Source organism: Panicum virgatum, chromosome 6N (assembly GCF_016808335.1).
Source record: "Panicum virgatum strain AP13 chromosome 6N, P.virgatum_v5, whole genome shotgun sequence".
In the NCBI taxonomy this organism is placed as follows: Eukaryota; Viridiplantae; Streptophyta; class Magnoliopsida; order Poales; family Poaceae; genus Panicum; species Panicum virgatum.
This window is the reverse complement of record NC_053150.1, coordinates 38574419-38586955: the sequence shown is the minus strand read 5'-3', so window position 1 is coordinate 38586955 and position 12537 is coordinate 38574419. Positions and strand designations below refer to the sequence as shown.

The window sequence follows — 12537 nt, the reverse complement described above, 5'->3', positions numbered from 1 at the left end:
TTGCTCTTTGATTTAAGTCTACCGATGACCTTACACTTTGTGTTGTTTAATTTGAAAACTTAATTCCTATGCTATCTACATTTGTGAATCTCTTGCAAAGTTCTACCTACCAAAGCCTATACATACACATTCTTTCATGATGAAACCTTTAGATTGCAAACTTATATTTTGATGAGTTGGATTAAGATTGATTTCTTTGGTATGAGACTAAGAAGCTGGTCATTCCGTTTTTTTCGGAACCTTCTTTTTGCTAGCCTATCTATCCATGCATTGTGAGTTTCCACTTCGGGAATTTTGCAAACCTCGCTGGATATGCACCCTAAACCAAAAATATCTTTTTGTGATTACCTCCTTGACCACAACCCAATTTGAGTATGGATTATCATTTCGACGGAATCAAAAGAATCAAGGGCACCATATAAAGAAAAGTTTTGGGAGACAAGGCTCCCCGGAGATACTTTGATGCCTAATAGAATCGCGACTTGGCTTTGGGTTTGCTTTGCTCTTGCATGATTTACCTAGAGTACATCAACTATCGTGTTCTTGTTGTTCGTTACCGATTATCCTCGTGTAGTGACAGTATGCGGGAGGGAAAGGTTTTGATCCTGGAACACACCTTCAAGCGGTTTTACGAAGAAGGTGAATTTGAGATACTTACCCTAGCTAGTTGGTTCTCCCACTATTCATACTCGAGGACGAGCATTCGTTCAAGCATGGGGGGATGGCTGGGTAAGTATTCTGTGTTATCAAAAGTTCTAAGGAGCAAAAAGAAAGAAAAAAAATGAAAAATGAAAAAAAGGGAGAAAAGAAAAAAAAAGAGAAGAATAAAATGCTCCTTAGTTCTTTTTGGTTTCATTAATTTTCCAAGTTACTTTGAAGAATTATTCCATACTCAAATCTTCCAACCATGTGCAATCCGATAACGAGAACTTCATTTGTGTCTCGGGATCATCCATTTGCCACTTGCACATGTCCACCTATCTAAATGTGTGTGTTTCATCTTTCTCCCTCTCCAACATTATTTTCCAATGGCCATTTTGACTAGTCTCGGTAATCCCATTAGATCTCTCTCTTAGTTTGATAATATTTCAAGTATAATGTTTTGCTAGGATTGTTTTTACCTACCAAGCTCCACATAAGCATTCCACTTTTATATATGAGTAGAATAGGTTGAAAACAATCTAATGTAGGCTTGAGCGACTTGATGAGATGAGTATTTCCATGATCTTTTGCAAGAGAACCTCACTTATGTTTGATATGCATTCTTTTGAAAACTCTTCACGATGAAACAAGGTAAAGGTTTGAAGTTCGCTTAAGTTTGAGAGCATTGCATTTATTTATTATTGTGGCTTGTTCTTTAATTGCTAGTCTATCTTCCATAATGAAAAAGTAGCCGGTCACAACATGAACTTAAATGCTAAATACTTGAGAGAGCAATATGTCTTGTTATGTATGACTAAGTGCAGAGAGGACATTGAGGGGCAACGCTGATTTCTTTATAAGCAAAGCTCCTGGACTTACTCGAGGACGAGCAAGGTTTAAGCATGGGGGGAATGTTGGCGCTCCTTAAGTACCCATTTTATCCCTTGTTATCCTTGATAATGGCATGAATTCAATATCAAAATCACTAACCGTCCTAACCCCGGCCTAATTATTGGTCATTTTCACATATGCACATATATTTTGGAGGAACTTCGTTTTTGCAGGTTTTTGGCCTATTTTGGAGCATGAAATGACGAGGCCCGTGATCGAGCGCTAACACGGAGAAAGACGAAGGCCAAATCCCAAAGGAAGGACCAAAGCCCATGTTGATTCGAAGCACATTCATGCACATCCATCCTCCAAGAGAGCCCAAAGGACCGAGCCCACGAAGATGAGATCAAGATACTTCGGGATTAAGCAAAGCAAATGAAGATTTAAGGAAGGATTCCCTATCCTATCCTTTCCTCGAAGATATCTCCAAGATAACAACGTCCAAAGGGGTGCAATCGTGAAGGACAGGAACTCTAGAAGATGCGAGGAGTCTACACGCCAAAGATGAGACCAAGGCGAGCCCGAAAAGGGGTAGGCCGGCCGGCCTAGGCCCATGGGGCCGGCCGGCCCAGCCCTTTTCTGAGGCGGTTTGCCTTCCCCTTCGACCGGTGGCTTCCTCGGCTTATAAATAGTTCGCACCTTATTCAACTCGAAGCATCCATCCAACCAGAACTCGACGAAAACCTAGGGCCAAGACCGGAGGGAGACGACGGCCGCCGCAAGTCTTCGAAGTTGTCTAGGAGATGGCTTAGGCCATCCCTAGCCGCCATGGCCTCCCTGCGTGGTTGTGTCATGGTGGAGTTCATGAGCTAGTTGGAGTCGTCAATGGTGTATACGCGGTGGTGGCGATCCAAATGAATCTATTATGTGAGTAATGTCTTCGTGTCATCCGATCTATTTAGCGATCATGTCTCTCCTCTTTCGATTTCGTTCTTGCTTTGGGTGCGCTTATTCCTAGATCTATTCTCGAGATAGATTGCATGGGGTGTTCTTGTAGCTATGGTGGCTAGGAGTTCATACCGGATCTACCCAAAGGGGGTTCGACTTGCTTCAGGGTATCCCGTTGAAAAGGGGGGCGTCGTGACAGGCCGTCTCCACATAGTAGGTTGGGTATCGAGGGATCAGATTGGAGGTTTTGATTTAAAGAGGCTTTGGATGAGATGCATGTTGATCTTACTCGTTTAGCTAGAACTACAACTAGAATGCATGTGATAGGTTTAGTCATGCCTTCGGTCATGCTTTATCCTTACCGATATTCATGGATGAGATCAACCTTCGTACATCACTCATATCTATCAAAGGTTCACCTTTTATATGCAATTAATGCTTCATGTTAGGATAGATCCGTTAGATTAGATGGAAAACCCTAGTAAGTTCATTGTCGATCCACGGATTGATAAACCTTGGGGGAATACTCTAAGGGAAAAGCTACCACGAACCGTGCGCTTGCGGTATACAAATCGGGGGCGTTAGTGAACGTCAACACTGATCACGATGAGTGATCCACGTGTCAATCCACTCATGGAAATGACACCAATGAGTATGCGTGTCATCACCAGCATACTTTTGCAAACAAGAAACGATTCAAAATTAATAAAAATAAGAAAAGCATATTTACAAATTAATCTATACCTGTGATGTTGCACCTCTTTTTTGGACTTCCTCGATATTCTTGCAACACCAATACCTCTGGCCAAAAGTCTCGTAATCACGAGATATGTTCGGAACACAACGTATTTGGCAATAGCAATCGGGTGGCTCTACACCTTTTGGCCATACCTTGCAATCTGTAATACATCTATTGGGATCGTTAGGAGAGGGTCCTAAATTAGCCTCTATTTCCCGACGGAAAGCTGCCCGGGAGAATGAGGAGCTCATAGCTGTTTGTTTGGGCTAATTAAAAAAAGTGGAACCTAAATTGCAAGTCTGTGCTCTCGGCAACCACAAGGTGCTCTTTTATACACGCAGGGCTGCCTGCATCGTCCAAGCACTTTGAACATAGATATTACCTCTCACATCTCCACAGTCGTCCACGTTTCTACACTCGCACGCTCCACAGCGCGCACTCATTCCACTTTAAACAACAACATGATCTCTCACTGCTCGTACCATCAGTACTCGCACGCTCCACAACGCTCACTGCTACCACTTTAAACACAGACACGACCTCTCGTTCCTGACTTCTACCCTCGCACGCTCAACACCGCTCACTCATCCCACTTTAAACAACGACATGACGCCTCACTGCTCATGACCTCAGCACTTCCACGCTCCACAGCGCTCACTGGTGTCCCATCGAGCGTACTATCGCACTAATCTAATCGTCGTACTGTCACTGCATCGACCTACTCATGATTATTGCACTGCCCTGACACATCCCATCGCCCGGAACACTACACGGCACCGGCCGAATCGTCACAATGTAAACCATAGGAATTACATCATAATACAATGTTAATGAAACACACAGCAGACATGCAGTGGCATGACAGAACCCGTTGCAACTACGGTAAACAGATTCTGATCTAAGCTAACATGCCTTAGGTAATTTAAAAAAACACAACAAATACAACGATGCAGCATGTCACTAGCACTAGGTAGTCCTAATAGCCATACCCCCACATAGCAAACTGCGTTGAGCCTTCTCCGCAGTATCCACCCATTGCAGGTGGTGCAGGCGGTGGTGCCGGAGGGGCAGGGCCCTTCTTCTTGTGACAAGGGCAGTTGTAGTAAGGAATAGTGCATGGTTCATCTTGTGAAGCGGCAGCATTGCTGGTATCATCATCTTCGTCGTCTTTGTTACCCTCGCTCACTTCCTCGTAATGGTTCGCCTTGCACTCCAGATCAAAGATCTTTATCTGGAGGTACTCGATGAACTCCTGAACTGAATCAATTGGTGCAGGATCGACCCACCTGGTAAACCCACAGTTTTCTGGAGCATCTGAAGACTGCAAAACAAATTTGCGTGGTCTGCCTCTAATCGGAATCATAGAAGGCATGTTGTTTGGCATCATAAAGTACTATCAAAAGCGTCAAGTAGCGGCAGTTCTTCATAGCGCAACAATGCAAACACCGTATTGCAACAAAATGTAAACATGGTTAGACAAAGTTGTGCAAAAGGAATCTCAACATACAGTACTTGCAATGGGTACGCATGAGAACCATTTTCAGATAACTGTGAGAGCAAAAGGAGGAGTCGGAATGGAGACAACCCTTGTGACTCATGAAGTAAACCTTGGACGCCACTTCAATGGATGGGCGGAATGCACATGTAATAAGCCAAAGCTTTTACATGTTCCTAGCTCACATGTGCTAGCATTGCTTGCCCAAGTTGGAGTACTGCAGTTATGAGGGACAGGCCTCCACGGCCAGCTACGAGTACTGAAGCTAGAGGTACGCCAGTCCAGTTGCCATGTACAACAGTTGCAGACACAGCGGGTCCATCTACATATTAGAAGCCCAGCATGTCTACCCCGCATGGACCTTCTACGGCATTCCCGTCTACAGGCTATGTTGGGTTTACCACAGCACTAGCTCCAGCTCCAGGTCCAGGTCCGTACTTGCAGCTTTATTGTGCATACCTAATGTTTCTAACTAGTGACAATTAACTTGTTGTGACGTTGGATGGCTTTTCATATATGCAGCTCCAGTACACTACGATGAAAGGCACAATGGTTCTGGGTCTTCTTACGGTGGTACGCAGCAAGAGATGGACTTGTCTCAGTTGTTTACTTACCCACAGACGACACAAGCCACACAAGAGATCGTGGAGGAGGATGCAGTGCTTGCTGACGTGCCACATAGATGCGAGGTTCGCCCTACAGTCCGCTTCTCGCCAGCAGACTACGACAGGCCTAGGGCACCCGCTTCGGCACGAAAGCCGAAGAGGGGTCGAGTGGACCGTCAGGGCCATGGTAGGGGCCAAGCATAAATGTAGGACTCATATTGTACTATACTCATAGCCATGATCTTCGGTACTACTACCTGTATTATTGTACATACTATGAAGTGTAGGCCGGTGCAGGGCTATGTACGAGTAGGCCGGTGCAGGGCTTTGGGCGATGGGATGTGTTGGTGATGTGCCATTATCACGAGTAGGCTAGTGCAATGCTTTGGGTGATGGGATGTGTCGGTGCAGAGTAGGACGGTGCAGTGGCAGTACAGACTAATAGGTCTGTGCGAGCCTACGATCAATGGGATAGGACAGTGCACTGGCACTAGGACCACTATGCCTGGTGCTCTAGCACTATGACGGGTACTCGTTAAGCCGAGGTCGCAGTGCCATGACCTCCTCTGCTGAGTTTACACCTCCGCATCATGCCAAGTAAACCAATCTCCGTCTATATATATCCCCAGTGGCAGATGCATTGATACTCACTTCGGTAGCACCGCCTCGCTTGAGTAGTAATGTCTGGGGGAGTCGTCCAGTGGAAAGGATTTTAAGGCTAGGAGAGGAAAGGGGGTATGAAAGGGACCAACGATTGTGTGGGAGGGTCCTCTTGGTCCTGATATTTATTCAGAACCAGTGTTTAAGTTTCCAGTAGAGAGCAAAAGTGTCTTCTCTACCACAAAACCTTTGAGAGGAAATGATAACCGCAAAGAGGATTGGCCAAAATGTTTGCATGGTGAGGACTGTTTAGTGCAGATGATGACCACGGGGGAGGATGGAGGCCGTCGTTTCTTCAAATGCCCGCGAGCATGGGTAACTTTAACTAATCTTCATTTGTTACACGTGTCCCACTTCATTCCTATTTCTTACCCCAGATACATGTTTCAATCTTCCGAAGATCCGAACAAATGCGGGTTCGTTAGGTGGGTGGATCCTGCTCCTATTCATCCGCATCAGGAATACATTAAGTACATGCAGAATCGTATCTTCGATCTAGAAATGAATATCGGTGACAACGGCACGGAAGATGATGACAACAGCAATGTTGCCATTTCACAGGAGACAATCTGCAGTGATCCATACTGCAACAGTCCTTGTCACAAGAAGGAGGGGGACCCGCCGCCACCACCACCAACAATGGGAGGTTACTATGGTGAAGGTGCCACACAATATGCTAGGTGGCCACACTATTAAGTGTAACCTTTATTATATTCTTTTTAAAATCTATCTATCTAAATTCCCTAAGGCATGTTAGGTTTAGAAACAGACCTTGTTTATGATAGCAAGGTGCCCCACATGCCACTGCAAAATTTGTTAAAGTTTCAGGTGCGTGGTGTCTGTATGCCGCTTGAAGTATCATAGAGGTAGACATGCGGCACAACACAAAGCTCATGGTAGGTTTCTATACGTTTGTGTATTGTCTTCATCAGGTTTATTAAAACCTGCTCCTGTTTGCCCTCCTCTCCGCATCCCATGGGCAAATGGGCACACGTGTCGCTCAGCGCTTGCTTTGGTAATTTTGCAAAAACATCCTTTGATTTACTAAAAATCACAGCTAAACCCAGCCCACCCGAACTGTACAGTAACAATGTTCGTAAAGTTTCCACGAAAGCCCTCAAACTAATTTATTTTCACCAAAAGAAGCAATAAACGATAGTACTGCCGTGTTTGTGAAAATCCCCTCGAGGTACCTTTTTGTTTACCCCCTCATGCAGTCCCGAACCCTCCGCCTAGGCACCCTCTCCCTCCCGCTCCTGCTCCCCGCCGCCGCCCTCTCTCTCCCTCCTTCCCAGCCTCCTCCTCCTCCCATCCCTTCCCCTACCCTTCTCCCTCTCCCCTGCCTCCAACGCCCCTCCTCGCCGGCGCTCCTCCTGCTCTCCGCCGCCGCCGCCCGCTCCAGCTCGGAGGGAGAGGAGGCGATCTTGGCGACTTCCGCGATGGCCTGGTAGCCCGGGAGCCGCGCGGCCACCGCCGGGCTCCGCGTCCACCTCTACAACCCCGACGAGAGTGCGTCCCTCCGTGTGGTACTCGCGCTGAAGCGCCGCCCGCATATCTAAGACGACATCAGCTGCGTGGAGGAGGTCGAGGAGCCGCTCATGTCTTGGATCTGCCTCCAGTCCTCCTTTGTGGTGTCCCCGGGGCTATGGCCCTGTGCTCGCTCGCTCCAGGGCCCAACACATCCTCTCCGGTCCCCATGGTTCCGACTGTAGCGGCGCTCCTGGATGGCTGGATCCTACCCCCGCCGGCCCCGACGCCTCCTACGCAAGCTCACGCGCAAGCAACCTCGCGTAGGCACCAGTGCCAAAGGACAGACGAGTACAACACTCTCCATGGCTATGGTCTACAGTGGCCTTCACTTGGCATGGCGGCCTTGAGTTGCTGCTTCTTGACGGCCAAGCGAAGCTGCTGGCCAATGGCGGGCAAGAGATCGTGCAGTCCCCATATAGGCAGCTGCAGTTGACACCCCCTCGCCAATTATCTCGTAATCTGTTTGTTCCAGTGGTGTACGTCAGTAATAGATTATAGGGATGTGGACAGATTAGTGCAACAGAAAGAATTATAGAAATACAAACAATTTTGGTTATGTTTACTTCTTGTTTTAATTGCCTTGCATTATTTCAAACATTGAGGTGCAGAGGATATTTCTTCAGGTAACTGCAAACCAATTTCAGAATGCCGCACTCATGCTATCCTAATGGAACATTTAAATTAAAAAAATATTCACTTGTGCCACATGGATATATTATGAGGATTCTCTGTTCTTAAGAATCATATATTGTTTATGTTCGTTCTTTAAGAATCATAGTGTATATTCTTTATGTTCAGTTGGTGATTTATTTACCTTTTGCAATTCTCAAGATGCAAAAAAAAGTACACAAGAAAGTGTCTAGCCTAACTAACATGATAATTTTAATGTTTATTTGTCAATAAAAAGTACACTAGAAAAAAGTACTACCGAATGAACATTGTTAATATATAGGGGGCTCCCATTTCTTTGCAGTCTAAAATTTGACAGTTCTTTGTACCTCTCACATATAGATGATGGATTTGTTTTATTCTGTTCATTTGTATGCATCAGATAAAGGTGATCATGATCTGCCCATTTTGTTTTAGAAGCTCATTTACATATGCCTACAGTGGGAAGAAACTATTATAGGCCTGACTTGAGAAAAGCTTCAAAACAGTGCAATATTCTTGGTCAGCTCATGGTTATTGTACTATTTTCAAATGCGACAATTTTATCATAGCTGCTATAAGTGAACATCAGGTTTATCAAAACTTATGGGACACATATAATTGTTGAAATGGCAATCCGAGCTCAGGATGTTATATGTGTTAAACGATATCATTCTTTATTCAACTGCTGATTTAAATCTGCATGTGGCGGATCTTAGTGATTTTTTTTCCTGATGGGAAGATCCATTTCCCAATATATCACAAAACAAAGAGCAAGGTACAAATGCTTCTACCTCGAGTCCATGTTGATGTGTTCTTGTGTACTGGAAAAGAAAGAAAAGCTAATCTGATTCATTTCAATACAGTTGCGTGATGTTTCTGTCAGGATAGTGCAGCAACCTAATAACCTGCACCTTTCTACCTACTCTGAAACATCAACCAAGGATGTAAGTATTTCTTATAACTTATTGTCAATTTGCTGCCTCATGATATCGAGATCGAGACATAAGTGCCAAGGAAACCTGATGCTATTATGTTCAAATTTGCCCCTATCACTTCTCTTCTTACTGGTATTCCTGGTAGTGGTTACCTCAGCCATGCCATTAATTTATATCTTCGTTGTAAGTCTGAAAATAAATCTTTTTCATAGAACTATGTTACATGCTGTTTACTTTGTTAACTGTCTTTTAATTGAAACATCTTGGTTTGGAAGCTATTTAGCTGATTAGGTTATTCTACGGTTTGTTCTCCCAGATAAACCTGATCTTCAAGACTTGCAGTATTTCTTGAAGTTTCAAGCGCCTCTACAATGGGCACCTATGTTCAATGAGCTTGTCCTCATAATTTTTTAGAGATCCTTTTTGCTATTTTCTGTATGCCTCATCCAAATATGGGTGCATGTGTCTGAGGTAGCCACAAGGGCCCTAGAGGATGCTTCTGATCACTATAATTTTGGTGTCAACATAAGATCCTCATCCAAATATTAGTATTTTTTGGTAATGTGTGTCTGTACCTTAGTTATCCCATTTGATCACATTTCAGACAATAGCAGGAACTTGTTTGTCAATTTATTCTCGTCTTAAGACTGAATGTTAGATTGTTTACTAGGAAATATATTGTCACATGCTGTCACATGTCACAGATAATGATGATTTAATGATCCCAAGTTTGACTGTTAGATAATCTGATCTCAGTGACTTGGAAGCTTCACGGGCTTCTTTTCCTCAACAATTCAAGAGCATTAGCTTCACTATTTGGGATGTCGGCTGCCAAGACAAGGTAAGAATAAGACCTTTTTATTTGGATGACGATACATTTGTATAGACCTGTAGCACTATTTGAAATTGTGTTTCAGTTGTAACTTCTCAATGGGTTACATGGTTTGCTTTTTCTGTGGCATCTTCATTATGCAGCAATCTCATGGATTTCTGCTACCCTAAAGTGCAGTACAAACCTGAAGCAATTTGCTGGTATAAAATTCCAGATTGGCATGCACAGACAGGAATTAGGGGAGTGGTTTTTATCTGACAGTGATATATTTGATGACTAGCATGCATAGTGTAATCAAAATCAGAGCATTTTACTCTTGAGACGTCACTGATTAGGAATTCTAGAATAATGTATTCTTCTGTTCTATGAGCAAATTAACGTGTTCAGTTTGAAGTCCAATTGTAACGTTGATTCCAGGAATTGGCTTCTCTTGTTGCTGTTGCAGTTGGTCTATGTTGTTGTATAACAGAACTTATAAAGGATTATGCATATTTTAATCTCTATTGAAATCTACATTCATCTATACTATGATGGTCATTGGTAGGGCGCGCAACGCGCGCCTGATGTTCTAGTATGTTTAATGTTGTTTGAATACCGGGGAATCATTCAGTGTATGTTGCTTTAAAAGCTGCGAGTTATTCATTCAATACTTGAACCCAACCATTTCTGACTGATGGGACATGTCCAGGACAAAGGTCACAGCTTTCAACTGTGCAATGCCATTCTCAAATAGGCCGGTGCAGGCTATGTATAGGACTGTGCAGTGCCAGCACACCTATTTCGCCCGTGAGGTGCTACGGTAGATGGGATAGCACATTGCAGTGCCACTAGGACGAGTAGCCCACTGCAGGCCTTCGCCGTACTGCACTGTGGAGCTCGCACGCCGGCCATTGATATGATAACTCACTGTATTCTTTTCTGGACGTGCATGGACATAGCCCATGGACCTTCCAACTGGGTCCATAAATAAGGCCACCAGGCAGCTCATGGAACCATAGAACTGCACACCAGAAGCACCACACAGCTCAACACCATGTCGTCCCCAGGATCCACCTATATTCCATGGAGTAAGCGGAGAGCAATTGTCCACCAAGGAATCCATGTGCCTATTTCCTTTTGCGGTTCCTTGTGCAAGCTCATGGAGTCCTCGGTTTTGGTGGTCGACTTCGGGATGAGGTTCTTCATTTGCGACAACTATGAGTATATAACCCACCCAAGTGTTACGGTAAGGACCGACCTAAGGTACTACAATACACTACCAAAGCTTCGCAATTCTGGACCACTTACTGATTACTAACATAATTTGGGGGAAAGACTCCACCGCCTCTATGTGATTTCGTGCAATGGTTAGACACCGAGCAATCTCAGCAGGCAAAGGACAACGTTGAGCATGAAGTAAGGTGGGCTGCAGAAAGGTGGCAACGAATGTTGCGTGAGGAACAGATGGAGGAGAAGCGCAAGAAAGACCAGGAAGATATCCAGAAGAGAATTGAAGTGGAACGTCACCAGCGGAGGAGCGTGAAGCTGACAGGGAGAGGAAGCGAGAGAGGACCCGCCGTGCTAAGAAAACAGGGCCCGAAGCTATTAGGAAGGGGAAATATCCCCGGTGCACTCAGTAAAGCACCGCCATGTAATCCCGGCAATTTACATTCCCTAAGGTATGTTAGGTTTAGATACAACACGCGGTTATCGTGTTGCACGTGCCACTGCACTATGCTGTTTAAGTACCCAGTTAAGAGCAAAGGTCTCATATGTCATTTACCGTAGTAGTGCAGACGTCATGGGGGTGTTGCTTTGTAATCATTATCTTAATGAAAGCCGGGTTCTTGTCTAATTTGCCGAACTAGTTTCAGCATATTGATATACGATACGATACATTACATCTACATAGTTTCAAATAGAAAAGAAATGAAGTTTATATTAAATTATATATTGTAAAATACATTCAAAATATGAAGCACACTGCAAAGATTGGTAAAAGTTTTAATTTTCTAAATTTCGTCCATTGGGTAGACAATATATAAATTTCGTCAATTGGGTAGACAATATCTAGATTTCGTCCGCTGGGTAGACAATATCTAGATTACATCATGCAAATCCATGCAAAGTTGACGAAAATTTGCTGAAAATTGTATTTTTAAATTAATTTCGTCTGCTGGACAGACGAAATTAGTTTTTGTCTGTTAGATAGATGAAATTCCTGTATTTTGTTCTCTTTTCGTCTAACAGGTGGACGAAATCTATATTTCGTCCACCCAGCAGACGATTGTGCCCTAGTTATGTAAATTTTGAAATCCTGGATATTTATAGGTAATTTTGATTAAAAGTTGTATTAAAAATAAAAAAATTCTGCTACTAGCCATGCTCTCGATTGGGCGCCCATACGATGCTGCAAACGACGACAGCTTCGTGACATTTGTTAGATATGCTTCGTTCTATTAATAAGAGGCACATGAATCTTTTCCACGGCCATTTAACTGCCGTTAGATAGAAATAGCATGCAAAAGGAATCAGAGTTTTTTTGGCACTAAGGGAAATTTGAAAAAAATTGTGGCACTGAGAGAACTCGTCAAAATTTCCATGTTTACAGTATACAAATGCGACAGTAAATTTTGAATGATGATGAATTTAGACATGCATGTACCAGGACAGTAGCCCACTCGTATGGT

At 43.9% G+C, this 12537-nt stretch overlaps 1 long non-coding RNA gene across 2 annotated transcripts; it reads left to right on the top strand.

The window, feature by feature from the left end:
• Window positions 1-7905: 7905 nt before the first annotated feature.
• LOC120677302 lies at window positions 7906-10390 on the top strand. Of its 2 annotated transcripts, XR_005676255.1 has the most exons (3): window positions 7906-8876; window positions 8965-9877; window positions 10012-10390. It is a non-coding gene; the product is annotated as an uncharacterized LOC120677302 (long non-coding RNA). The 2 variants fall into 2 exon arrangements; XR_005676254.1 differs by having other exon boundaries at window positions 7906-9877.
• The last annotated feature ends 2147 nt before the right edge of the window (window positions 10391-12537 follow it).